The 24,499-nt window shown below is 40.3% G+C and overlaps 1 long non-coding RNA gene across 1 annotated transcript in view; it reads left to right on the top strand.

The window, feature by feature from the left end:
* The window catches only part of LOC123619560 (uncharacterized), a 70,681-nt gene that overhangs the window by 3,235 nt on the left and 42,947 nt on the right, over positions 1-24,499 (top strand). The gene's annotated exons all lie outside the window — the stretch shown is intronic.

Genomic DNA, 24,499 nt, shown 5'->3' with positions numbered 1-24,499 from the left:
TTGTTTCCCTCCCGACTTCCACTGGACTTGCCTCTGAGGCTGCTGCTGGCTGAGTGGGGGACTATAGCGAAAAAGAGTAAGTTCATTACAAATTCTATGAAACATTGAGGGCCCGCAGTGTTTCACTGAGACTGCTGTCACAGAGAGTGCAGGAAAAGGAGAGAGCCAGCATTCCCTCGGCCCGCCGCCAAACGACCCCAGAGCAGTTTTACCTATTTAAAGGCTCCAGCACGTTGGAGGGAGTGCTTTCCATAAGTCTGGTGACCAAAGGGGTGGGGTAAGTACCTGGCAAGAACTGGTGTCCGGTAGAGCAGGGGTGGTCCTCCAGGGAGCCTGGAGGCTAGCCAGCACAGCAGTTCTTAACCGTTGGCAGAACTACCTAGATTACTTAGAAATGGATTGTTTCCTAGGCAGATTGTGTCATGAACATAGACACCTCTTGGGTACTCCCAGAAATGCCTGAGGGACTGTTTAGCAGGGACTGAGAATCTGCCTAAGTAGGTGGGGGCAGAAGTCAGGAGAATTTGTTCGCGTTTTTAATGTAACTGTGCTTTTACTCATGGGTTGGGGAAACTTGAATTTTACCAAATTGAATTATTTCACTTGTGAAGATGTTGCTGGCGATTAGGTTTTTGTCCTGTCCTGGAAAGAATTCAGAGACGGGACACGGAGGCTAAGAATGTGAACTGAAGATTTATTAGGGGATGGATAGTACATTCTCAAGGGGAGAGCGGGCAGGCTCAGGTGAGCAGCTGCCCTGAGTTTCTTTGGCAAGTTGGTTACATAGAGTGTAAAAATGAATGGGCAGAATATTCACTGGGGAGGGAAGGGTTTGGGGTCATAGTCCCTGATTTTCATCCCAACTCCACCTTCCCAAAGGGAGGACGGATTTTTGTCCTTATTTAGTCTTGATCAGAAGTATCATGGCATTGGTACATGATGGGTACTTCTAATCTGCAAGGCTAATTTTATTGAAATGAGGGCAAAATGAGCAAAAGATTACATTTGGACACTGGAGATTCCTGCCTTTCCCCACCTTTTTTTTAATCAGCCTCCAGGTCGCTCTTCACTTCAAAAGCTGTGACCGCCGATCAGCCCAGAGGTTCCTGCTTTCCATTCTCTGCCCAGGGACCCCTGGTGCTTACATGATGTGTGATTTCCTGCATTTGGCCTGTGCCCTTCCTTTCTGTCCAGTTCCTGCCATTTGGCCTGCATCTCCCTTTCTCTGCTCATATCTAACTGTCAGCCTGCTCTAACAATGTCATCCTTCTTTTAGAGTTCTATGTGCTTGATTGTATGATTTTTTTTTATCGCTGCTGTAACGAATTACCACAGATTTAGTGGTTTAAACGATGATACTTTTATTATCTCACAATTCCATGGAAGTGCAACACGGTTCTTATGGGGCTAATATCCAGGTGTCTGTAGGGCGCTGAGGACTGGCATGGCCTCCCTGAGTCAAAACCAGCTTCTGCCATTTGCTTTATTTCTCAGATTTTTGGGGGGGAGGGGAGGGAATTAGGTTTATTTAATTTATTTATTTTTAATGGCGGTACTGGGGATTGAACCCGGGACCTTGTGCACGCTAAGCGCATGCTCTACTGTGACGGAAACAACAGGCCAGTCAAGAAACAAGCACCACTCGGAGGGTTGGAGTACTCAGATGTATTACGCTGGCGGGCTCAGAGGGGCTTCTGCTCCGAAGCTCTGAGCACCTCCAAGATGTGCGCATGAGGTTTTATAGGATAAAGTACAAGCTTGGGGTATTCGGCCAATAGGCATGGAACAGCTTTAGCAGCATTATCATCACAAAAGTGGAGGCGGGGAGGCAGCAAACCAACATTCCAAAGCCAGATATGTATCTTTGAAAACCCAGCTGGCTAGCAAAAAACATGAACAGCAAACCAACACTAATTAACCTAGATTTACAAGTTAGTCCAGCAGAACTCAGATTAGTATTCCGATACTTAGATTTGTGAGTTATCTTGTTAGATCAGCCCGGTTTTTCCTTCACACTACCACTGAGCTGTACCCTCCCCTCAAACTAACTTCTGAGTCACACAACCTGTGACCTTTGGGCCATTTAGTTCAGACTGTGTTAATTTCTTAGGTACTTGTCTATCACAGTGCTTTCCAAACACAGTATTTTCTCACATCTATAAAATTTTTCCATGTATAAAAAGTAAGAATTTAAAAAAGATTTAAAAATGTGTTACATAATAAATGGCTTAACAGAAAAAATTAAACTATTTAAAATTTTAAGTGTCATGCAATCAATATGTGATTTAATGTAGTTATGTTTCTTTCTTTCTCCCCCCAAAAAGTGGTTGTTAAATTGATGGAGCATCTTATAATTTCTCAGGAATCCAGGAATTATAATTTTTGACAGCTGTCTCATTCCTCTTCTCCAGCATCCATGAGATTTTTCAGAACTTGAAAGTTCCTCTGGCGGTGAGGGTATAGCCCAAGTGGTAGAGTGCATGCTTAACATGAAGGAGGTTCTGGGTTCAATCCCCAGTACCTCCTCTAAAAATAAATAATATAAACCTAATTACCTCCTCCCACCAAAGAAAAAAGTTCCTCATACATCTATCAAAATACATCAAAGTGTACATCTGAAATATGTGTAGTTAACTGTACAGGAATTATACCACAATAAAGGTGTTAAAAGTTCCTCATAAGTGTTTGAAGGGATGACTAAATGAATGAAAAATGCACATATACATTCTTAGAAAACTCAAATACCGTTTAAATGATCAGCATCCTGGCAGGGTATGGTTGTAACATAAGTGGAATCATATTGCCATCTAGTGGTTAGGTGGTAACTTCATTTAGAAACAAACGCAGAATGTTAGAGGAAGATTATTGCTTGTGCAGCAAGTTTTTATTTATAGATGTTTTCATAGGAAAAAATATTTTTATTTCTTGACACTATAGTCTTGGTTTTTCTTGAGAATGTCTTGGTTTGCCAGATCACCACTAATGAGTAAGTGTAAGTGAAGGGTATTATAAATTGAACTTTAAAGCAGATTTTCCTAAACTAACTTAATAGCTATTCCTTGAAAGAAGAATTTGGTGGTTGAAATAAGCATGGGAAATGATAATCAATAAAGTTCCGTGTATTTCTTTCCTTCAGAACTTTTCAAAGACATTAATATGATAGTGTGCTTTGCATAGCTCCGAGAGGGGCTTGTGTGTGATGTTTTCCAGACTCTATACTCTTTTCAAGAAATAATTCATTGAATTACTGTTCTATGGGTAAAAAATGTTAGGAAACACTGTTCTATTGTCATTTTCCTCACGTGTTAAAAAATCTGTTAGTGCATAGTGTTTTCCTGACTCCAGAGCCTTTTGTGACCTTCGTGTCCATGTTCTAGACACAGTGAGTTCAAGGAGCACTGTAAGAAGTCAGCAGTCATGCTTTACTAAGATAAGGATCTAGTTAATTTTTAGGTAATAATTTCTTTAATTGAAATTAGTATTATGTCACAATGAACACTTTGTGTATGTGTGTGTGTAATCTTTCTTTGACGTTCTAGGAATGTGGTTTCCTGCCGTTTGGACAGTTACTTTCAATAGTAGCTATTAGCAATAGCAGAATGACTTGGGATATAACCACAATGCAAATGACTTAAGATTTTCTATTTCTGTTAGGTCTTTTTATATTGCCTTTCACCAATGTGTTGCTGTATTAATCACAGCGACTAAATGTCAGATTCCTGGCAGGAGCTTCGTTTACCCTTCATTTATTCTTTCAGGCTTGACTGCACGCCTACCATGTGCTCGGCACTGGGGTAGAAAGATCCCTCAGAATATAAGCTCTTGTACACCAGAAATCGACACGTTGTAACTGACTATACTTCAATTTAAAAAAAAAAGAAATAGAAGATCTGTGCAGTCAAGTGTCTTGTCTGCCTTGTTTTCTGTTGTATCACTGAGGTCTAGCATGGTGATTAGCACTTACTCAGAGTTCATGATGTATTTGCGGAGAGAATAAAAATTTTATGCTCTCTGCTGTTGAGACGCGATCAGTTTAATAGACAAAGAAGAAATAGAGATAACAGTAAAATACGTTAATTATTATAAAAGAGATACCTACAAAAAGGAGAAAGAGCATTCCAGGCAAAAATTCTTGAAAGCATGGAGATAACTAGGGTGAGGAGTGGTTGAGAAGGCTGGGGTCATTTTGCAGAGAGCTTTTCCTTTCTTGCTGAAGAGTTTAGATTTACTTGACCGTCTTTTCTTACAACTCCGTGCTTAAAGTACTAAGTTCCTGTTGTAGATTTGGTATAGGAATTTTATTTGATCTCAAACCAAACTTTGTAAATAGTTAAAAAACTTTTTGAAAGGTGGATCTGACCTCAGTCTAGAGAGGCTTAACGTGTGTGACTTGAAACAGAGCAGACATCACTGTAAGGCTGGTAACTCCTGGGGAAGCCAGGATGAACTTGTAGGTTCTTAATAATTGTCCTGACATGCTGTTTAGAATTTTGAAATTCTCCCCAGGAAACCCCCAGAGCAGAGCCCTGCAGGAGGAGTTTCTTTAAAAATGCAAAATTGTGGAATAAATGAAGTGTGTCACTTGTCACTTCCTTTTTCATGATTCTTTCTACCCGCTTAGGAAACCATGATTTCTGGCGCCAGGACCCTCAGATGGCCCCTGAAAGCCCAGAGTTCCCACTCAGACCTGATCTTCCTGTGCTTTGGACTTAATCTTTGGGATCATATGTCTTGGATTTTTTTCACCTTTCATATAATAGTTCCCATAAATTTCAATATGTTGTGATTTCATTGCATCCTTACTTAAATGTTATTTTTACATTATTGGAAGAGCTTGCGTGTAATTCACAAGATCAGAAAAAAGAAATCCTTGCTTGAACTGTCCTGAGTTTTGCTTCTAACAGTATACATGCTATACCTCTTGAAACCAGCATTGGAAATGATCTGATGTGGATTCATTCTGAGATGCCGGTGATAATAAAAGCTTAATAAATTGCCCTTCCCGGAGGTATGGGTACTGCGTCACACATTGCCTTAGCGTGCAGAGCGTTGTCACTCTTTCCTCTCTTGCTCACCTTGCTAATCAGTTGCTGGGGAGGTGTCCTTTTCTACCTCAGTATCCTTTCAACACAGTGATTTGGACAGCTGCTATCAGCCGGCTGAAATTGACATGTGGCATATAATCCATGTACCATCGAATCCAAAGGAATGGAACTCTTAATGGTGGAGCTGGAGGCTTCACCAAGGAACCAGATGTGTAGGCAGGCTTAACAGGGGCAGTTAAGTCATCTCAATAAAATATGATTAATATTGAGATTAAAGACAAAGATCAAAGCTGATCCAGGAAAGAGTTTTATTTGCATGTATAGAGCCCAGAACTGCTTTTTCATGTAAAAGCACACAATACAATTAAGAAGCTAGAGATGCAGGTTTTTAAGTACAGATTCACATTTAAATCTAGATTCTTGAGAAGTTGCACCCACACCCGAGGCTTCCTTCTAATTCTGTCCCTTCTTAAAACCTCAGGGCTGTCGCTTCTTTTGTTGCTGTGAAATCGTGGGCAGTGCCAATCAACCTCCCCGTGTTTTTGCATCTTCTTTTGCAAAATAATGATGGCAATTAATAACAACTGGGAGATTTTGCCATCTGTTTCATTCGTATCTCTCTTCATCTCCTCCTGTGAGTTCTCTAACTTTCTCCTGTTCTATTCCTTCAAAGAGTAAAAAGGTTCAAACCATAAAAATAGGAAGAGTTTTTAGAAGTATTACCCCTTCCTCATTTTGCCTGCCAAGTTTCCATTTGGTGCAGGTGCTGACAGATGTTTATGGGCAAAGAAAATAAGTTATTTCTATACCACAAGGCAAGGATGCTCGCTGACCTGTGTGAGGGTTAGGACTTTGATTAGAGGCTCCAGTTTGAGGTCAGAGGCCAATGCTTTTCTAAATCCCAGACTTTAGTTTTCTTTTAGCTCGCCTTTGTTATCGCCCAAATCCTGCAAGAATGTCTGGAAATTAAATAAGTTAAAATGTACGACCGTAATCTTGGGCCTGGCAGAGCTTCTATAGGCAACCACAGGTCCACACCCAGTGATTGTTTATACTTCTCCTGCATCCTCCAGGATCCTGCTTACGCATCAGTTTCTGTTGAGTAACTGTGCAGAGCCAAGTCAGGAACGGTAATGTTCCTTGTCTGCCTTCTTGGGCTGGCCTGACGCTGGCTCCTGACAATGCCAGGCTCGGGAACTATTTATTTCTGAACTCCAGCCAAGAAATCTAACAATTCTCTCCCTTCCTTTCCATCGCCCTCTTCTTCCTTACCAGTGCCAAGTCTGGGAGTTTTCCTCGTCTAGAGACTATACAGGCAAGGAAATGAACTTTCCTGGGATACGACAGACCACTTAACAGAAAATGTATCCTTTGTTCTCATTGAAATGCCTTTTCCTTAAATGACATCTCTCTCTAAGGCTTCTGCAGACGTATCCGCTGTTAGCTACTTAATTTCTGCAAGGTCCTTCTCAAGAGGCTACGAAGCAGGCATTGAAATTCTAGTTTTCCTGATCAGGAAGCAATAGCTCAGAAAGGAAAACTGGATTCAGTCAAGCAATTCTCTTAGTTGAGCCTGAATCCATTCTTTAAACTTATTTAAAAATCCTTTTAGCTTCTGGCAACCACGTCTAAGACAAAGGAAGCAAACTCTTATATTCCCCTACAGAAAATAGAAGCAGGTCTTGTTATTGATTGCTGACTCCACCACGAATCAGAAAATTTTACTTCATTTGGACATACCCAGGGACAGTCCAGCATGGATTACAGTCAGCAGGGATGTGGGTTCTACTTCCTGCTGTTAACCCGCCACTTGACCTTGGGCAGGTCACTTCACTTCTCTGGGCCTCAGTTTCCTCATCTGTAAAACAGGGCTGTTGGGTTTCATGATCCCTTTGGTTTCCTTCCAGTTTCAGAAGTCTACATGTGGGAAAAAGCTGAAATAAAGACATAAGGCTAAAATATCTTTAAGAAGTCGGCAAAATAATTATACATGTAAAACACATGAATAATCTCTGGTAAATAAAAGTATGTATACATTTTGACTCGGCAGTTTCACTTTGGGGACTTAGTATCTTAAGGAAACAACGAGAGATGTGCTTCAAGATACAAGAATGACTGTCACAGTGTTTTTTTGTTTTTTGTTTTTTGTTGTTTTACTTTTAATTTTAAGGTAGTTTTAGATTTGCGGAGAAGTTGCAAAGACCAGTGCAGAGAGTTCCTGTATACTCCGTCTGCCCTCCCTCCTTCCCTCCCTGCTTCCTTATCAATAACATACTAGTAGGACACATTTATCACAAGTAATGAACCGAAACTGATACATTATTATTAACTAAAATCCATACTGTAATCATATTTCCTTACTTTTTACCTAATGTCCTTTTTCTGTTCCAGGATTTCTGTTCCAGAACACCACATTATATTTATTTATTTTTAATTTAAAAAATTTAGGTGGGGAGGGGAGGTAATTAGGCTTATTTATTTGTTTTTTAATGGAGGTACTGGAGATTGAGTCCAGGACCTTATGCATGCTAGGCACACACTACCACTGAGCTGTGCCCTCTCCCCCTACCCCACATTACATTTAGTTGTCATGTCTCCCTTGGTTCTTTAAGATGGTGAAAGATTTTCAGATTTTACTAATTTTTGCTGACTTTTGACAGTTTTACAGAGCGCTGGTCAGGTACTTTGCAGAATGTCTCTTGATTTGGGTTGGTTTGATTTTTTTTTTTTTTAATTATGAGTAGACTGAGATTATCAATTCCTGGGAGGAAGATCACAAGTTGCCGTTCTTGTTACATCATATCAGTCGTACAAGATGTCCACATGAGTTTTCACCAATGATGGTAATCACATAGCAGAGGTAGTGTTTGCCAGATTTCACTGTGCTATTTTTAAAAATTTAAGTAATTAATTATTTGGGGGGTAATTAGGTTTTTATGTCTTTATTTTTAATAGAGGTGCTGGGGATTGAACCCAGGACTTTGTGCACGCTAGGCATGCACTCTACCAGTGAGCTATACCCTCCTCTTTGTGCTATTTTTTTTAAATAATAAAACTTCTCAAGCTAGACGTCAGTAACAGGACTGTAGACTCCATGAGGGCAGGGGCTTTGCTTGTTTCACTCACTGCAGTGCACCCAGTGCCAGGCACAGTTCTGACACCTAGGTGTTCAATGAATAGAATTTGTTGAATGAGAAAGACCAATTTAAATAAATTAATTTATACAACATGATAGAATACCAGCAGTCATTGTGAATATTTAATGATATGGAAAAAATGTTAATGATAAATTCAATGAACAAAACAGATTTAAGAAGTTTCTATACATCCTATTTTCTGTAAAATAGGATTGTGCATGTGTAGAAAAAGTACTATGAGAATATGGTCAAAATGTTAACAGGGGTCATTGGTTATTGCTGGGTGGAAGGATTATGGGGGATTTAAACTTTCCTCCTTGTTCAGTAGTTTCAAAAAAAATCTAATAATAAAAGGGATTACTTTGGACATCAGAAAAACATACAATAAAAATGGAGAGAAGTTTTAACCTTCAAAAAGATTCTGGGCAAGAAAAACAGATGTTCCGATACAATGCCCAGCAACCACATTATTTAGCCATGTATTAGTATCTGAAGGAACTGAAATCAGTGGTGCAGTGCGTAGAGGGTGTTGTCCTCAAAATTCTGCAGTTTCTAGGAAACAGGGTACACTAGTCACCATCTGTTTCTGATTTAGGGCATTAGAGTTGCAAGATCATGAGCTGTATCTTTGTTACTCTCATAACAAATTGTTTAAAGTTAAAGAAAAAAAAAACCCAGTAAAGAGCAAAACCAAATGCACAGGATGCCAGAGTGAATGGCATTATTGTATCGTTTGCTTTCTCCTCCCTGGGGCTTAGCATTTTAAAAACACATGTTGTGGTTTTTCTATGATTATCTTCCCACTTCCTGTGTTGTATCTCCCTTACTGTAAATATCCTTTTGTATAGTCATGCTTTTCTTTCCTTGTATCTCCCATGCATGTATGGCTTTCTTCATATTCACTAACTTTCTCCAAATTTCCACTGGATATTTTTCCTAATTTGTATGAATCCAATGGCATTTTTATTCTCTAACGAGATTTTTAGAACCCTGGTTTCAAATCCTCATTCTATCTTTTATTATAGCTGTGTGATTTGGGGAAAGTCACTTAACCTCTCTGAGTTCCCCCCTCAGAAACTGAGGACAATATTATGTACTCAGTGAAGTACTGCAAGGATTAAATAAGCTATAACGTAAATCTGTAGAGGAACTATCTAAGCGCTAGTCACAAACAGGGCACTTAACCTTTGGTATCTTTTACTTCCTTTTCCCCTTCCATGCATATTCTATTCTGTGTTTCTCGCCATCTTTCTGAAACGCCAAAATATACTGAAAGATGGAGTCCCAACTTAGGCTTTCAGTGTCCTTTTCAAATGAAGCCCAACCCATCTCACTGGTCTCACTATCTTCCAGGCACATTCTATACACACCATAGGCTCCAGCCACACCAAGTCACTGGCTGTTGCCTAAATACATGTCACTCTTTCTTCTCTGCTTGCCTTGACACAGGCTATTTTCTGTGTCTGGAAGTCTTTTGTGCTCCTACCTGACAAATTTCTTTGTGAAGCCTCTCTGACAGCTTGAGGCCCCTATGCTCCCCTCTGACCACAATAATTTGTTCCAACTTTTATTAAGACAATTCCTTATTCAAGTATCTATATCATTGACTCATTTATTCAACAAAGAGTTATCCAGCCCCTACTATGAGTCAGGCAGTGGGAAAGCAACCTCTAGTTCAGTTATGGACTCTGCAAGGATAGGGGTCTTGTCTTATTTCCCCCTCCCCAGGGCTTAGCACAGGAGAAGAAGAAACACTTAATGCTGGTTCGTTCAATGTTGAATAAAATTAGAGCACTTCATTTTCAATATGCAAATTGAAAAGTCATAATGCTACCATATACTTCCTCGTTTGCCTTTTAAAGGCAAAGATAAAAGTCACATATTTTCTTTTACATGTAACATATTGTTATGCTTACTAACAATTCCAGGGGGCTCAGAAATCTTCCTTTGCTTTGAATGTTCTCCATCTGGAAGAGTTTAGCTAATTAAGCCAAAGACTGCAGATGAGTTGGCCCCATTTATCTCTGATGGATGAAATCTTTTTCTCTCCAGAGATTCCTCAGACAAATAGCAGGGGTCAGTGTTATTTTTAGTAACATATAGTTTTGAAAGTCTTAAATTTTTTTTTTCAATTTCTAAATTTGGTAACACATACTTTTGAAAATCTTTCCATTAAAAATAATTTAAATTTACTAGTGAACCTTAGCCTGTACAGAAGCATTTGTCTCAACTCAAGGGGATGTTGAATTACCATATTGGAGGTTAAGTTAGCCATTAATCTACAAGAAAAGAAGTTAGAAAAAAATGCTTTCTCTTTCCTTTTTTTTTTTCTTGGTAACTGCAGGATTCCTGTTGATGATAATATTCTGGGTAGCTAAATGGTGATTCAGAGAAAACTATTATTATCCTTCCTTTTGAGGGATTTTCAATTTTTGATGATTGTCACCATTTCTGAGCTTTCATTCTTGCCCTTCCCCTCTCCCATTCTCCATCCTCTCCTCATGTAAAGAAACATATGGCTCTTGTTTTCTTGCATTAGTTTGGATCCCCATTGTACAGTTCACAGGACAATCATGAAAATTTATGTGCTAGTTACATGCTGATTTCTTTGAGGTTCAGAGAGAAAACACCATATAACTTCACATTCACAACAATTCAGAAATGGCCACAAGAGCTGAGTTTTATTGATATAAATTCAATTTTTTTTTCTCCAGTTGGAAATAATTCATCCACCTCCTGGGTTATATCATGAGATTTAAACTGAAGGGCCCTGATAGGAAGGAGGTATATCAGGTTTTACTGAAAAAGAGACAATGCCAACTTTGATAGTGAATAAACCAAATTTAATGGCGAAGACTGCCTGCCATCTTTGCTAGGAAGTATCAGCCTGTATGATGGATTTAATTGAATTTCTTTTTTGGGGTGGGGTGAGGGAGGTAATTAGGCTTACTTATTATTATTTTAAAATGGAGGTCCTGGGGATTGAACCCAGGACCTGCTACATACTAAGCATATGCTCTACTACTGAACTATACCCTCCCCTCAGGACTAAATTTCGTGGAAACTGAAAGTCAATAAAGAAAGTCAGTGTGTGGTAGCTCATAGCAGAAAAAAAATGTGACAATGAATATATGTATGTTCAGGTATAACTGAAAAATTGTACTCTACACTGGAATTTGACACAACATTGTAAAATGACTATAACTCAATAAAAAAAGTTTTTTAAAAAAAAAAAAAGAAAAGAAAGTGTGGGGCCAAAGAACCTGTAGAAGTTCCTCAGGCCCTAAGTGAGACCCCCTTTCACTTCCTGCCTGAGGTTGTCCTGCAGCCCTTCTCAAGACTCTGACTTCGACTTTTCCATCTTTTGGGGGTACACAGGAGCCCAGGAAAGGCAAGGACTCGGGTGAGGGTTGGCTGTGGTATTCAGATCGCTGAGTTTAATAAAGCAAACAGGTTCTGTGGTCATCACAGCCTGAAATAATAGATTTGATCAAACCCTTAGCTCCTGGGTGGTATTTGGCATTTTTCCATTGCCCCGAAATTCCAAAGGGTGTCACCAGACACTTTTCTCGTTTCTCTCCTTTGGGGCCCTCATGGAGGTCATTCTGTCCATCCTTCATTTCCCCGGTAGTGTCAGAGGAGGTTAGTCCTGTTTTGTAGCCTCGGGTAGAAATACTTCTATCTCGTGATTTGGTGTTACAAGAAGGGCGCAGGCAAGGCTTCGCTGTGTTCTGAGAAGGGTGTTACTAGGATACTGTTCTTTAAACTCCTCTGGAGGGATCCACTGGAGACACTGTAGTTTTAGAACAGTTGTGCTGCACCTCCTGCAACCTATTCATCCTTCAGGGACATTGTGCATTTTGTAATTCATCATTTTTCTCTCTTGCGCTAATGACTGAGAGGCTCTGAGCCAACTTTTGTCCCCTCTATAGCAAAGACTCCACAACTTGCATCTCACTTCTATACCTTTGCTTTCCCTCATGTTTCTTATTTCAAGTTTATTTGATCTTCCTAGACTGTTTGCATTTTTATAAGCAGTCTTAAATTCTTCGTGCAAGAAGATAGGTTGTAGATAAACAAGTAAAATAAACATTCGTGGGTCGGGCAATTCAGAGAAAATGAGTTCTCTCATTTCCCTTGCTAGGACTGAGAACTGTCAAAATGGTACGGATTGTGTTAGAAAATGCAGTGCCCCTTTGAGCATCATGGTGATCTGTATGGTATGGATAAATATGGCAACGAATGTATGGAGCCCAGGGATCAGTGAATGAATGGTGAAGTGGGAATCTAGGAATGCCTTTTTTAACTTGGTTTTTGAAAAAGATTAGTTCTCCTACAGGAGAAAAACTTAAGTGACCCAAAGGAAGTGATTCATAGGGGATGAAACCAGAGCATGGTGACAGAAAGCTAAAGATGGCATCCCAGAGGAGAAGTAGGAAGTGCCAAGCAGAAACTACAAAAATAAAAAAAAAATCCACATGTGTCGGAAGGCAAGTACATAAGCCATCTAAACCAGGGTCACAAGCTCCTAGCAAAGTGGCTAGAATTTCTGCTGATGAATTGAAGGAAATTTGCAATAAGGAAAAATACACCCATCTGAAAAGAAATCCAGTTCATAAGGTCAGCCCAACCCAAAACAACATCAGTGAACAGGAATTTCATTCTCTGAACAATACCAATCTTAGCCCTACTGTGGCCAGCTCATTCCTTTCCAAAGGGCACACAGTTCACACCTATTTTTGTACTGAAAATTCTGTGGAGAACTTTTGAAAAAAGTCCTGCACAGTCAGGAACCCTCAGAAAACGTGATTCTGTTTCCTTGTACAGCTGCATGGTGGCACACATCCTTTTACTGTGGTAGCAATTGCCAGCTTCACTAAAACTGCACAAATGGGGGTAGTGAAACCACCAGTTACCTCACACACAGCACACCTCTCAGGGAAAAGAGACAATGCCACATTGGAATATTTTACATTTAAGCACTAGCCTATAACAAATGACCATAGCCTCTTAAAAAAACCGATAACTAATACCAACCTCTTATAGATACGATGATCATAATAATTATAATAGCTCATACTGACATAATGCTCACTATGTACTAGACCAGTGCTAAGCATTTAACACATATTAATGCATTTAGTTTAATCCTCATCACACTTCCTTTTAAGGTAGTCATGTCACGTAGCCCTATATAGCTTTACCATTTTGATAGTGTCTATATGTATATGTCTTATTACCATATTCTAGGTCAAAATTTTCCCTGAGCCTGAATGTTTATGAGCTCCTTCAGATTACTTGGGCTGGTGGTATAAGGAGGTACCAGGTGGCCTATTCATTGAATTCCTGCTCTGTGCCCGTCCTATGCTAGGCACACATTACAACATCAAACCCTTAAAACAACCCTTGGAGGTGGTTTCTATTATTAACCCCATTTTACCTTTGCAGGAACTAATTCAGGAGGGCTAAGTACATTCAGTACCCTGCTGAAGATAGCACAGCCAACAAGTGGCAAAGTTGGAATTTCATTCCAGATTTGTTAAGCCCTGGAATTTTAGTTCTTAACCAAGAGTCTATGTTGTCCTTCTGGTAGACTCCATTTGAGGGTGGGGTTGTGTCCCAGTTGCTTTTAGGTTGAAAAGTTTAAGGTGTATTGGAACCAATATTTACTGAAGCCCGCCAGGCTCCAGGCACTGTGCTTAGGCATTAGGTATGCCATGGAGAACAGAAAGGGGGACTGGCCCTTGACTTCATGGGGCTTCTAGTCTAGTCAGGTAGACAGATAGAAAACGCAGACACAAATAAATAAGTACTTGGAAGGAAAACAAAAAAACAGGCTTCTTTTAGGAAAGTAGCAAGACCTATGTAATTTAGCTCCTGCCCACCTCTCCTGCATCATCTGCATCTCCTGCATCTCCTGCACACCTCTCCTGCATCATCTCCTGCATCTCCTGAGCACCTCTCCTGCATCATCTGCTTGCCTCTCCTGCATCATCTCTTGCATCTCCTGCCCCTCTCTCCTGCATCATCTCCTGCCATTGTCCCCTCCTCCCATGAGTTCCAGCCCACAGGTCCTGCACTTTCCACTCTCTCTCTGCCCCTTGTTTGTTTCTTATGTACACTCATCACAGTTTACAATTACAGTGGATTTTTATCTTTTCTGGGGTATACTTCTTTTTAAATGATCAACCTCATTAAAATGTATGCCTTGAAGGCAGCCATTGTGTCTGTTTATATACCTTTGAGTCACTGTCATGAGCATATTCCTGGCTCTTATGTAGTGTTTGAAAATCGTTTGTCCAATGAATGAATACACAGGGTGACCTAGATGGAGTTGGGCTGGATCGGGGGAAAGATCTCAGTTTTTTGGTTCCACTTTGGATTTTCTCAGCCTCATTCATCTCTTGTTACAGCTCTGCATGGTGCTAACAGTTTCACACAGGTGTAACCTGACCAGATTGCTCCCAGTCTGTACCTCACCTCTCTGGCTTCCTGCTCTTGCACGGCTCTGTTGGCACTACCAGGAGGCCTTCCCATTGCGTACGACCACACACACCCAGCCTAGAAATGCAGGGGAGTTAACATGCCATGGCTGAACCTTTGAGCATTGGGGGACAGGAGCCAGAGGATATCTCCCTTTTGCTTGCACTGAAGGATGGCCCCAAGACACAGTCTATTCAATTTCCTGGGAATTTGATCCTGCAGATTAAGTGATCAGTTGCATCTGGAGGCGGCCAGCACGTCCTCACATTGGCTTTACCTCCTTCCTCGCTTCTCTCCCAATTCCTCAGACCTGTGGTGCTGAGCGCCAGAAAACTCCCAGGGAAAACTCTCCGCCAAAATGCAAAAGCAAAGGAAAAAAATGAAAAGCAACGATTTTGGACCAGGCTGGCATACACTGTGAGCCCAGTCTGCCATATTTACTTTTTCTTAATCTAAAATAACAGAGATAACATACACAATAGACTTTCTAACTTGCCACTTTTCCCTTATCTTTTTTCCCTTTGTGAGCCTAAGACATCATGTTCTTTCATACAATCCCTCAAAAAAAAAAAAAAAAAAAAAGAAAGAAAAGGAAAAAAAAAAAAAAAACCTTGGTCATTCCATTCCCCGCTGCCCATGGAGAAGAACAGACTCTATCTGATATTTCAGCTGGAAGGCCGGGTGGCAGATTCTTTCCAATGGGGTGGCGACTTCCTCCCTACTTTCAGAACACACCCCTTCCCAAAAATACGCCCTCCTGGGCGCTCAGCACAAAGGGAGCAGACCCAGCTTTCAGCGTCAGCAAATGCCCACATCCCTTCCTTTTCCTTTTACACCCAGTGGCCTCGGAATGGCACAAGAGCTTGGGGCATCCGCACCGTAAACCTACGTAGAGCCCCTGTAGGCCTGGACGTGGCCTTACTCTCATCTCTTGCCCCCCTAGCTGGTCCTCCAAACCAGCTGCCATAGTGACTCCTAACTCGCCAATCTGATCACTCCATCTGCTGAAGAACTTGCCATGGCCTTGTAGCCCACAGCAAGGATTTGAAAACTCCAGCCTATGTGTATGGTTCTATGCAGAGGTTGGCTATAAAAAAATGATCATATTAAGATTCTAGTTTGTAGAGTTTAGGGTAGGACCTGGGAATCTGTGTGTTACTTTGCATTCTTCTGGTTGTAAGTGACAGAAACTCATCTCAAAATAGCTTAGGTCAAAAGAAAGGAATCCCTTATCTCCTTTGACTAGGAAGGAGATTATCTCAATTATATCTGGGGGACTTTAATTTATGGACATGATTGAGTGATGACAGGGAAAGGTCAATGTCATTGAAAGAAGAATTTATTCCTTACATTTCCTGAGAGCAGTGGGTATGTCATGCCATGCAGGGCACCTGGGGAAGCACCAGTTTGGGCCAGGAGGCAGAAAAGAGCCAGGGAAAGGTGAAGATCATGGCCTTTTGGGGGTTTCTGCAGGAAAGGCAAGGCGGGGTAGGGTAAACAGCTTGGGTTTGAATAATTCTGCTGGGCTTTGGGGCATAGTGGCTGTTCCGAGTTGTCTGATACCTGGCTCTGGGTTGATTTGGGACAGGTGAAATAATGGCTTGGTGAATGAGAGTTAGATAAAGGAGGTGATTTCAGAATGTGAGCTCTGGATCTCAGAGGAGATGGAAACAACTTCAGCTGTGAGTTTGGCCCTATGACTAAGGAATGCCAAATATACAAATAAAGAGTCTAAGAAATCAAAGAATAAGAATTTAGCAGGAATGAATCCAGAGCCGTGTGGCATATAAAGCAGCCACTAGCCACGTGTGGCTGTTGAGCACTTTTTTTCCTTTTCTTTTTTGCTGAACACTTTAAATGTGGTTAGCGCAGATTCAAATGGGATGTGAAATATATGCCAGCTTTCAAAGACATAATAGAAAAAAGAGAAAACTATGTCATGAATGATCTTTGATATTCATTACATGTTGAAATAATATTTTGGAAATGTTGGATTAAATACAATATAACATGAAAATTAATTTCGTTTCCTTTTCCTTTTGTTAACATTGCCACTAGAAACTTAAAATTGCATACTACAGCTAGCATTTATGGCTTACATTATATTTTGATTGAACATCATATTTCAATTGATCTGATCAAGATCAAATGATCTTCAGAGGGAGGGTATACCTCAGTGGTAGAGTGCATGCTTAGCATGCACAGAGTCCTAGGTTCAACCCCCAGTACCTCTGTTAAAAAAAAATACGTTAAAAATAAATAAATCTAAGTACCCCCCCAACAAAAAGATAAAATGATCTTCTCTCTCTCCAGCTCCCTCACTCTTTCCATAATTCGACTCTGCTCCTTTGGGCATATTTGGAGTTCATTCTTTCCTACTCCAAACTGTCCTCTTCTGTGTGTCCCAGGGAAGATGGCTGCTCTGGACTTAGAGAATTCCAGCTTCCTCATGCCGTCCAGAAGAGATGTTCTCCTGCCATTGCTCATGTATCAGTTTCTGAGAGACACACTCATTGGCCCTGCTGAGGTCACCTTCCAATCCCCTTGAAATGCTTCTGTCCAGAAAAAAACTTCCTATATCAACAGCTTGATTTTCCTGAGGTACAGGTGGTACCCTCTCATCCCCATGATTTTGTGTGTGCCAGCCCATCCGCCTGGAAGACCTTTCCTCCTCCTCCGCCTGCCTAATTCCTAACCTAGCCAGATTCTTTATAAAATGTGAAGCTCTGCTATCTCGATCACAGCACTTACCTCCTTTTATTGTCCTTTTTTTTGTTTTCTTCTCTGTCTCCTCCACTGACCTTTAGCTCTTCCAAGGCAGGCTCAGTCTCTTATCCTTTGATTTGGCCCCAGCTGGATAGTGAGTGCTCTGTAAACCTTGGTGAAATGGAGGTGAGCTTGTTCATTGTAAGCACTGTGCAAATGGTGAGTCTGAGATATCTGCTTTATGTAATGCATTGGCTTTGTATTGCCATGTAACAAATTACCACAAATCCAGAGGTTTAAAGCAGTACATTTTTAAAAATTTATTTGGGGGGGGTTAATTAGGTTTATTTACTTATTTATTTTTAGGGGGGTACTGGGGATTTAACCCAGGACCTCATGAATGCTAAGCATGCACTCTACCACTAGAGCTATACCCTCCCCCCTAAAGCAGTACATTTATTATCTCACAGTCCTATGTATCAGGAGCCTGGCTTGGCTTAGCTGGGTCATCTGTCCAGGAGCTCAGCAAGCAGTAATCAAGGAGGCAGCTGGGCTACGATGTCGTTCAGTCTGCAGGCTCCACGTGGGAAGAGTTAATTTCCAAGATCATTCAGGTTGTTGGTAGAATTTATGTCCTTACGATTGTGTGATTGAGGTTTCTGTTTTCTTTTTGGCCATAAGCTGGGGCTACTTTTAGCTCCTCAGAGGCTGCCGACAACTCCTTGCCAGGTGGCTCTCTCCGTAAGCCCCCTCGCAACACGGCAGCTTACTTCTTCCAAGCTAGTAATGGAGAGCAAATCTCTGCAGTGTGTGCTAACCAGGCGGAACCTTGTGTGTATAATTGTAACACTAATCACATTCGCCACATTCTGCTGGTTCCAAGCAAGTCAAAGCGCCCACACATACCCAGGGCATGTCTTCCACAATCGGCTATGTAACTTGTTGAGAGTCTGCTGTGTACCAGACACAATACCAGGCATGTTTTGTTGATTATTTCATTTAATCCTCAGACTACCTTGTAAGATGAATACTACAAGAGCTGTTTTACAGATTTGGACATTGAAGCCAAGAGAAATTGGTTTTGACTTGTTGAAGGTCCCACAACCAATACATGTCAAATCTGGGTTTCAGACTCAAGGTTGATCTTAAAATAACCTTCTACCCTTCAGACTTTATCTTTTAAACAGTTTGCTCCAGAAAACTCCTTTAAAATTGCCCTCTTCTTCCTTTTTCTCTAGGATAACAACAGAAATTTTGCTTCTTGGATTCATATTTTCAATCATAGTCAGAATGAATTCTTTCTGCTAAGAGGGGATGTCCAGATCGAAGCTGGCTCTTCGAGGAAACATTATGTTGCAGTAAATTAGGGCAGCCTGCCAAAAGAGGGAATGAGACCTGACCTGGATTTTCTCAATGCTGTTAGAAAATAATTATAATAACATGTCATAGTTACATAGTGAGTTATCAATTGCTGTCACATTTTATCTTCAGTGTCCCTGTGAGTCAGCCAAGAAGGCAGAGATTTTTATACATTTAGTGTAGAGATTATTCTGTGTATATAATTTTGTACTTTGGATTAAAAACTTAAAATGTTATTGCATGCACATTTTCCCCCATATTCTTATATCTTCTCCCTAAACATGATTTTAGGTACCTGCTTAATACTCAGTTCAATGGATCTATCCTAGCTTACTCTAAAATATTTCCCTAATTTTGGCTATTTAGGTGTCTTCTTGTTTTTCACTATTGTAAAAAGTATTGTTATAAACATCTCTGTATGCACGTTTAAGACAGGGTCCCAGAAAATGAATGGCAGATGACACTCTCAAGCTCTTGGTCCAAACAAAGGCGTGAGCATAATAACCCCTACTCTTCAGGAGAGGAAACACACTTAGAGTGAGACTTGCCCAAGATCAAATGGCCCATAAATGTACAGTTGAGACTGGGATCTGAGTCTTCTGCTTTCTAGAACTTTCTAGTTCAACTGTACAACTAGCTGCTCACAGTCTGCTCCTTGGACCAGTAGCATCGGTAAACTGGGGAGGAATGTTAGAAATACATTACCTCAGGCCCCACCCAGACTGTGAATCAGAATCTGCATTTACCATGATCCTGAGATGCCTCTATATGCATTAAAGTTTGAGAGCACTGCTTATGACACATCTTCCCAAATAATCCAGTGACGTGCTTTAAAATGAGGCAAACCACCACTGACTTTGGTGTTACCAGTTTCACTGCAGCTTTGAGATATCTCTTTCACATTTCCTTAAGAGCTGTGTGCAGTGTGCCCACCTCATGAAGGGATTTGTTAATTTCATTGTGAAACATCAAAATCTATAACTTGCCTCCATATTACACCTGGATATGGCCAAACCCTCCTGCTCAGGATCATATAAATAGCATTTTGGAATAATCTTCTGTAAGTATCATAGTGAAGGAGAAGGGGTATTATACCAGGAATTCTGGTCCAGGTTCCAACATTAACAAGCTGGGTGATCCTGGGAAGCCTCGGAATCATTCTTTATTGAATCAGATTCTGAGATGAGAACATGCTTTGTAAGTCGTAAGGTACTAGACACACCTGTTGGGAGCTTTTATTTAGACATCATCTTCCTTGTGAGAGAAATGAAGGTGCTTAGACCAGATGATCCTTGGGGCAGCTATTCAGAGGACCAAATCCTTCTGAGAAAGCCTATTTTAGGTTGGATTCCACCTGTGCTCCCCAGGAATATAATGGCAGAATCAAATCAGGATGGGTGAGAGTGAGAGCATGGAGGAACTGATCTTCAAAGTCTCTTTTAAATCTGTTGATCTTTTACCTATGATCTTTTACCATTTCAACATGAAAAAGGAATGAGAATTCTGGTATCAGCTGGTCATTTTAGACAGCTACCTGCTTCCGGGAAAAAGAGCAGCTATTCTATTCTTTAAAATTTGAATTTATTTCAAGTCCCATTTGTGGGATTAAAATATTTCTTTTTGTATGTGATTTGATCCATTTCACTTGCCTTAAGCACATTCAGCAGTCAGAGACCAGGCTCAGGTCTTCTCAGATGTCATTACTAAAGTCACTGATCTCTGGTCTGTTTTCCTTTTTTCTCTCCATGTATCACCTTTCTTAGAGGAAAGAAGTTAAGCTTCATGTCATCTCAGTTTTGCAACCACATTTCTGAAACTTAGAGCTGAGCAGCATTATGACTAAAGAAGCAGCTCTTACTCGGCCGCTTGGAAAGACAGGTAGTTAAAGGAATTTATATGTCACATGCAGCAGATTTTTAAAAAAAAGAGATCAACAATAGCTATTTGCCCTGAACATCAAAGTAATATCTTCAGAAAAAAGAAACGTATTTTTGAGACTAAAATCTCAAACTTTTCTTTTGTTTTACTGTATTATGTAGAATCTGTTTTCTTCAAATAAATCAGATTATCTTTTCCTTTTTTCTTAGAGCTCCTTTGATGTGGGGGGGGGGGGTGTTAAATTGAGCTTTTTAATAGTGAGAGGTCAGTATTTCTAAAATCCCCAGTTCCAAGAGGTGGGAAAAAGAGAACAGAGAGTATTTCAGTTACTTCCAGAATATTTGCACAAGGGTCTGTTACTTAATGCTTCTTATTAGGCATGGATGGGAAATTAGCCACTCATTCATTTTACACATATCTGGTAAAAGCTTATTATGTGTCAGACATGCTTAGAGATCCTGGGTGAGAGACATGGCTCCTGCCCTCAAGGAGCTTAGGTGGAATGGTGCTCGTGGAGAAGGGTACACACAGGATACTACAGAGATAGCAGGCACAGAAAATTTCTCTGAAGGGGTTGAAGAAAGCTCCCTAGAAGAGATGTCCCTTGGGCTGAGGAGGAGATAGCCAGGGGATGAGGAAGTGAAAGTATTTCAAGCAGAGGGAAAAGCAAATGCAAAGTGCAGAGGCAAGTGAGAGAATGTCAAAGAACTGAACGTGACTGGATCTTGGCAGGCAGGTGGAAGATGGGGAAAGACGCAGGAGCTGGAGGCAGAATACAATGCAGTCCTTGCCAAAATAAATCAGACAGACTGAGCCAAGGCCTCCACCGTATAAAAATTTCAGACTAGAGTTACTTTACAGGCACTTTAGAAATAATACCTGTTAGAGGAGGGAGGGTATAGCTCATTGGTAGAATGCGTGCTTAGCATGCACAAGGTCCTGGGTTTAATCCCCAGTACTTCTATTAAAATAAATAAATAAGCCTAATTACCTTCCCCCCCAACAAAAATTTAAAAAAAAAGAAATAATACCTGTTAGGAATGAATTTTAGTTTGGAGAAGGTACCATTTCAAGAAATCCATTGGCATCATAGTTCTGATTTTGCCTAGGCTTAATTTTTTTTTCTTTTTCTTTCTCCTTTTGAGTGCAACTGCTTCATCTGTCTTTGGAAGAAAATGAAGTCTCAGTACAGGCCGCGTTTCATGCAGTGCTCATTTGATCTGGCTGATTCAGGAAACAGATGCATCCTCTTGGTCTTAGCACAAATCGTTGGGGTTTCTTTTTTTTGGTTTCACCAAAGCCAGATCTGTGTCTCGATCAGCACAGAGGAAAAAAGTAATTACCGAAGTATTAGTGTGATTATTATTTCCTGATATGAACTGCTGCATTCCTTACTAGTATCTGGTTCTGTCCCTAGGCTGGAGTTAGAAAATTTAAAAACAAACTCTTCTCAGACATAAGCCTATATTAATTATTTCTAAACTTGTTTGCATGAGAGAACTCTTTGAGAATTTTAATGAAAAGGATAAAGCCTCTCCTCAGAAAAATTCATTTTCTCACACCTACACAATGCAGCATAGTTTTAAGAGGTTCACAAACTTCTTTTTTTTAAACTATTACACTTTTTTTCCCAAGTGTCTTTTTTTTTTTTTAATTTAGTTTTTTAAAGTTTTTTTTGGAGGGGAAGGGGAGGTAATTAGGTTTATTTATTTATTTTAAGAGGAGGTACTGGAGATTGAGCCCAGCATGCACTCTACCACTTGAACTATGCCCTCCCCTCTTTTATTTTTATTTTTTTGTAAGAAATTATTTTTCTATGTATTTGCAAAGTGAAAGGGACCAAAGAATGTTGTCAATTGCCAACTTTTTTTTTTTTAATGGAGGTATGGGGGATTGAACCCAGGAACTTCTGCATGCTAAGCATGCACTCTACCACTGAGCTATAGCCTCCCCACAAGAGGTTCATAAACTTCCTGATGCCCTTGAGGACCCTTGAGGAACTGTAGACCCTGATGATGAACCTCTGGTCTCTACAGTCAAAAATAAAATGGAAGAAGTGCTTTTTGAAATTGGACTGTAACAGTTTTTTGCTAGCTGTGGCAGTTTGGTAAATCAGAATAAACCTGATTGCAATGGCCATATAGTTGCTCAAGCCTCTGCTACAACACTGATTCAGTGGGTAGATCTCAGCTTCCCTCGTGTCCCGACCTCTATGCCAACCAAAACACAAGTGACGGTCCCACAGGAGCTGGGGGAGCAGGAAATCACTCAAGACTTTTAATTTTCTAAAGTTATCTCTTGAGACTTTTAATGTCCTAAAGTTCAGTCTCCCCATCCTTGGAGTTAGAAGAAGACCTGGTTTTAATCTTAGCTCTAACACTTTCTATTTATATAATTGTTGTGAGTCATTTACATTTTTTGAGAATCAGTTTCCTCATCTATAAAATGGTGGTAATTTTAATACCTTCCACTCAGAGCTGTTCTAAGGACTTAGTGAGATAACAAGTGTGAAAGTGTTTACCAGACACCTGGTAAGATGTTGCTTGACAAATGTTAACTAAAATGCAGTTCTCCTAGGGCAGAGGAAGACCTTTTAGAGACCCCTCAGTATTGAAGGGTGGGGGACTTCCAGTTTCCTGTCTGGCATGTAAAGAGCTTAGAAATTACTGCACCATCCTAACAACAAGTAAAAAGCTGAACAAATGAAAAAAAATTTTCCTAGATCCATCAAAGAAATGAGATCACAAGGCAAACCATTGAGACAGATCAGTAGATACAGAGAATCATAACTTATGGGAGCAGAAACCACCATGGGAATCAACAGTAGGGAAGGAAAACCTGAACTGTAGTTGACAAGTTTCTGGAGGCTCAGTGCAGACAACTCTAAGAGTTAAAAAACCCCAGGGGGACCCAGTCATAAGGGAGGGGTCCACACTTTTGTACTAATATTCCTCACAGTGAATAATGGAGAAAGGCACGCATACTTCCAGCAGGTGGAGGAGAAAAAGGAACCATTTTGAAGTATGTTAGAGTATTCTGTTCTTCTGAATAAGACCTGCCCTCAGGAGAAACTATTTTACCAGAGCTTAAGCTACTGGGGCTTTATCAGAGCCTAACTTAACCTTGGTGGAAGGGAAATATCCAACTCTAGCCCCCTCTAGCCTTCCATGTGGGAAAAGGGAAATTCATAGCCCCATACTGGCCCAACTGAGGTTGGGGGTGGATGGGTGTTTAAAGCACTGGTGAAGTTCGCAGTCCAGGATCACGGGCTCGCTGAAAGACTGAGACCTCATCATAGGACTATAGAACACTTCTTCTTCCCCCTCACCCTTTACCATCATGTTACTGAAGGCCTATTTTCTGCAGTTCTGTTTACACAGTGCATCATGTTCACCTTTCAACAATAATTTACAAGCACCCTAAAGGGCAAGAAACATAGTTTAAAGAGATTGAACAAATATCAGAACCAGAGGCAATAAGGTAGGAATGTTGCAAATGTCAGACAAGGAATTTTTTAAAACTATGATTACTATACCAAAGATTTTAATGGAAAAAGTAGACAACATGAAAGAACAGATGGGTAATATAGAGAGATGGAAATTCTAAGGAAAAAATAATTTTAAATACTAGAGATAAAAAACAAATGAAAAATGCCTTTGATGGGCTCGTTAGAAGAATGGACATAGCTGAGGAAAAAACTTCTGAGTTTGAGAATATGATAATAGAAATTTCCAAAACTGAAAAGCCAAGAGGAAAAAAAAAAAAAAAAAAAAGACTGGGGAAAAAAAACCCCAAAATAGAATATCCAAGAACTGTAGGACAGTTACAAAAGGTGTAACATACATGTAACGGGAATACCAGAAGGAAAATAAAAAGAGAAAGAAATAGAAG

Source organism: Camelus bactrianus, chromosome 10 (genome assembly GCF_048773025.1).
Source record: "Camelus bactrianus isolate YW-2024 breed Bactrian camel chromosome 10, ASM4877302v1, whole genome shotgun sequence".
NCBI lineage: Eukaryota > Metazoa > Chordata > Mammalia > Artiodactyla > Camelidae > Camelus > Camelus bactrianus.
The sequence above is the reverse complement of the archived record's forward strand: the minus strand, read 5'-3'. Positions and strand labels throughout refer to the sequence as shown.